Below are 5,005 nucleotides of genomic sequence, written 5' to 3'. Positions count from 1 at the left end.
AGTGTTATGGAAATTATAGAAAGTACAATCCAGGAACCACCCTGAGTTTTGGGGTACAATGACAGGAAAAAGATCTCCTGCTGCTGTGAAAGACAAGAGATATCCAGAGAAGAAATTACTAACAAAAACAGGGATAATTCTCTATAGCGACCGAGAAACACAAATAAGGGAGTAAAATGTCAAGCTTGGGTCTCAGCCTATGCTAACCCACTCATATGATGCCTGCCCACCCATGGCCCTGGAGACAGGACAAGCCCTGGTGATGCTTGTGTACCTGTCATCACAGGTACTAGTTGGATGAGGTTCAACTAAATGGACAAAGACTAAGAAGCAGGGAGATGTTGAGCTGAGAACTGACCACATCAAAGCCCAGGATGAACTGATCTGAGACTTGGTGCCACCTTGTCCACCCTCAGCTCCTTTCACCCTTCCCCTGTCTCCATCTGCCAGAGTCAACACAGCAAAAACATGTATTCTTGAAGACTTCAGGTTTTATTTTATTTATTTATTTAGGTACTGGGAATTGAACCCAGTGGTACTTAACCACTGAGCCATATCCCCAGTTTTTGTTTTGTTTTGTTTTGTTTTTTTGTATTTTATGTATAGGTCTTGATGAGTTGCTTAGGGCCTTACTAAATTCCTGAGACTGGCTTTGAACTTGTGATCCTCCTGCCTCAGCCTCCTGAACTGCTGGGATTACAGGCATGCGCCACCAGCCCTGGCTCAGGTTTTATTTTGTCTTTGAAACTTTAGGAATCTTCCATTTATTTAATTAACTCATTGACCATATCTCATGTCACAAATTTGAAATACAATTCAATATGCAGATTCTGTTTTTCAGTAGGGAAGGAAGAAGGCAAAGCTCAGGACAACATGAAGCTAAATCAGGAATGGAGAAGGTCCCAGTCTCACATCTGCTGTGGAGGAAGTTGATTGAGGAAGAAAACAGGACATTGTGGGGAGGGGTCTCTGTGATCTGGAATGTGCTCCTCTCTTCATTTCCTCACATTACGCTGATAGGAACAGAGATGTCAGACACAGTTAGATGCCAGCTGCACAAAGAGAAGTCAGCACTCTTGAAGCTGGAAGAAAACAGAACAAAACCTGTATTGCTCATCCCATAGAAGTCAACTGTCTCACACTGTAAAAGAAGGTATTATGAACTAATCCAGATCAGTCATTGTAATGGAGACACTCTGAACAACCCATTAAACTCTCAAAATTTCTAAATCCAGAGAGTCCTTGTAACCCTGGAGTCTCCCCATACCCCTCTCCCTCTTCAGAGTCTCACCTTTTTAAGCAGTGAGGGACACATCAGAGCCCTGGACTCTGACATTACCTGAGCAAAACAAAAACAGAACCTGGTCAGAGTCCATAGGAGAGGTGGCTAATGGAGGAATCATGGAATGGGTCATTGTTCCCCTCTACACTACCCCAGGTTGCTGAGAGCCATAGCCAAGTAGGAATGACGCATGGCAATTTCCTTGTTTCCAATGTTGCTTAGAGGGAGGACTCTCCATTGTGGAAATGGGCTTGCCTTGTACCCAGGTCATTTGCAGTGACATTGCATGAATGTTTCAGAGTTTTGATTTGAAAGGTGACCTTGCTCAGGGATTAGGGCGGATCCGGGTTTAGAGTGGATCCTGCTGGGAATAGGGCGGTTCCAGGTTTAAGGTGGATCCTGCTGGGAATAGGGCGTATCCTGCTGCCTCAGGCACCCACTCCTTGAGTTCCCTGTGGAGTTCTCACGGGGTTCTGAGAGTATTTGGTATGCAGAGCCCAGTGGAGGGTGTGGATTTTCCCAGAGCGTGCGTGTAGAGTGACGTGACAGTTCGAGAATAAAGAGTTGCTGTTTGAATCTACAAGGTGTGTGGTGGCTCAGTTATTTTGTGCCCAGCCAGACTGCGGCACCAGGTGTCTCAGGGATCACTGTTCTTCATACTTAAAAGCAGCTGGAGCATAGGTCCCTCCTTTTCCACCTGTGGGAAAAAAGCATCTTGTGAGCGAACAGGTTTGAGACAGGTCTTGAAGAAACCCCCTAGTCCTGGACTCTGTGGAAGATTTCAGAACTGTGACGACAAATGCAGGGAAGGATCAGGAGACAAGAAGAAAGGAGATGGATAGGGATGGAGTGAATTGCTCTCTTGGAGATCTTTCCTCAGCAGAGAAATTCCCCTCTGGCCACTAAATGATGGGAATCAGGTCCTCTTCACCACAAGCATTAGAAGGATAAAATTGTCCTTTAGTTTCTATGTGCTTTACAAAGAGTAAACAGGGTCCAGTTTGGGTAAACATGTTTGTGAAGATATTATTTCCCACTAAACAAGGCAGGGCACACTTCCACCGGGTACTTGAAACCACCAGTGGGACAAAAATCCAGACCCTGCATTTTTCCTACCTGGGTGATGGGCTGACGGGGTGGCTCTGGAAGGAGGAGAAGTCAGGTAAGGGACCCTAATCTGCAGCTCTGTCCCCACACTGCTGAGGGTCTCCAGAATGCCTACTGCTTTTCTGAAAAGAGACTCTGTACTCTCATCCCCTCCTTACCCCATCTCAGGGTGGGGGGCTCAGGCAGCCCCTCATGATACACATGGCAAGTGTTATCTCTGCTCCTCTCCAGAAGGCACCACCACAGCTGCCCATTTCTGGAAGTTTCCATCCCCTGCAGGTCTGGTCTCCACAAGCTCCATTTCCTGGGTCTGGTCCTCCCCATCTCATTGCCAGTTCAGGATGATCTCCTTGGGATAGAAGCCCAGGGCCCAACACCTCAGAGTGAAGTCTCTTTCAGGTCTAGTGTGGTGAGTCACACTTGTCTTTGGAGGGTCTGAGAGGAAGAAAAGGGAAATTCAGACATTCTTGCATTACTGCTCCTGGGCTACTGAAGCAGTGCTCACATGTCCATCAGGAGAATGCACCACAGGATTGGAGTGGAGGAGGGAGCATAAAACCAAAACATAAGCCTGGACTCCGGCTTCTGGCATAATCTTCTATACCTTGGAAAGTTCTAGAATCAGGTTGAGACAACCCTCTTACAAGGGTCCAGGTGCCTGACAGGGACTTCAGTTTCTGGTTTGGATGGAGGCTGATAAGCTTCAGTCAGACCCCAAAGACCCTAGGCTGGAACTGAGACAAACACCTGATAGAAAGTCCCTTCGTGATGCCAAGGCTGCTTCCAGAGAACATGGTGAGTTATGTACTGTCTTTCCCACCAGCCAGGGAAAGAGACTGGCTCTCTTATTTGTCCACAGAGCAGCCTTCAGTTCCTCTCCAGTATAGCACCTGGGACTCCAGGCTGACTCACTTCCTTCTGGAATGGAGCTGGTGGTGTTCTAGCATGGGTATCTTTCTCTTACCCTCCTTGTGGGAAGTGGGCAGAGAGATCCTAGGAGCTCAGACAGAAGTCCTGCAGCCCCTCATACCTAAGTGCTGCAGTGTCTCCTTCCCTTTCTCCACATGTCTGGTGAGGGACTCTGCGCACTCCCCTTCCAGGTAGGCCCTAAATTCCTGCTCCACACCTTCCTCCTCCCACTTGTGCTGGGTGATCTGAGCTGCAGAGTCTGCAGCAGTCCATGAGCTCAGGTCCTTGTTCAGGGCAAGGTAATCCCCCCCATGGTGGGCTTACTGGGTGAACCCTTGAAGGAAGTGTCTATCAGGCCCTAAGTCACATCCAGACATCCTCTGGAGGGTATTAGAGCCTGTCTAGGTCCCCGTGGTCAGCAGTGTCCCCACTCTGCCCACCCAGTGGGGGTTTTCCCTTAAACTGAAACCGAAACCTGGTCGCAGTCGCTGTGATCGCTTTCTGGGTGGACAGTGTAAGCGAGTTCCTCAGCCTTGGGGGTGAACTGCAGACCGGGAAATCCCTAAAGACTGGAGACCATGCAGGAGGGGCTTGAGGGGTGTGACCTTTGCCAGGGGCCCGAGGTCACTCACCGCCCTTGCTCTGGTTGTAGTAGCCCAGCGTGGTGTTAAACTCCACCCCATAATTCTTTGCAGCGCTCTTGCAAATCCGTGTTAGTGTCCCAATACTCCAACCCCTCCTGCTCCATCCACCCTGCTCCTCCCTGGGATTCTCAGCTTAGCTGTGGAAGCTCAGGAACTGTGTGTCCTCCACGAAACCCACGGAGATGAAGCGGGGCTTCCAGTGGCGGGAAAAATACATGACAGTGTGAAAATACCTCATGGAGTGGGAGCCTGGGGGGAGGGAGAGGCTGAGACCCCGTGACCTTCCTCCCGCAGCCAGATGCCAGGTCCCATGTTGAGGACACCAGGAGGAGGGGACTCTAGAGACACTAAGGGGGCGAAGGCATGTGTGAGAGCAGGACTTAGGGGCCAGAGTGGAGGGATCAGGATGAGCATCTGCACGCTGGGGAGGAACTGGACCAAATTAGAGAGGACGCTAATTCCCAGGGTCCTGTGTGCTTAGGGGACTGTACCCTGGCTCCTCCCTTGGAGTCTGGTTCCCTCCTAACCCCGCACTCACCTGCCCAGGTCTCCGCCAGGGACAGGGTCCCCAATAGCAGTGGGAGCAGGGTTCGGGGTGCCATTACCCTCATCCTCCACTGCTGTGGAGATTCTTTATCCTGGCAGGTGGGTGGGGACTTTGAAACCTGAACCCTGGTTATGCTGATTGGCTTCTCTGGGAGCTAGACACACAATGGGAGTGAGACAGTGGGATGCTTCAGGAGTGTCCAGGCAAAAGGACCTGGTCCAGGTTGGGAGAGGTAGAAGAGAAGTGCCAGGGAGAAGGGGAATCCCCAGTGCTCTGCATCCACACCCCAGACACAGCTCTAGACCCTGAGAGCCACGCCCAGGGACCTGGGACATTGCCCTGACCACTTCTCCTTCACAGAGTGCCTTTATCACAAAGTCCACTGATGCCTGCATCAGTGAGTTTGGAAGGGTTTGGTTTTAGGATCGTTTTATGCTCCAAAGGTAAACATGTTTATGTGGAGTGTGTTTTTCAATTAGAAATTAATTCCATTTTAAAGACGATATTTTATTCACT

The 5,005-nt window shown here is 49.8% G+C and overlaps 1 pseudogene; it reads right to left on the bottom strand.

Moving 5' to 3' along the window:
• Nucleotides 1-2,458: 2,458 nt before the first annotated feature.
• Nucleotides 2,459-4,553, bottom strand: LOC124081472 (class I histocompatibility antigen, Gogo-OKO alpha chain-like; annotated as a pseudogene).
• Between the last annotated feature and the right edge of the window lie 452 nt (nucleotides 4,554-5,005).

Source organism: Marmota monax, unplaced genomic scaffold, assembly GCF_021218885.2.
Source record: "Marmota monax isolate L192 unplaced genomic scaffold, Marmota_monax_Labrador192_F-V1.1 WCK01_AAM20220418_F8-fsc00426, whole genome shotgun sequence".
Taxonomy (NCBI): Eukaryota; Metazoa; Chordata; class Mammalia; order Rodentia; family Sciuridae; genus Marmota; species Marmota monax.
The sequence above is the reverse complement of the archived record's forward strand: the minus strand, read 5'-3'. Positions and strand labels throughout refer to the sequence as shown.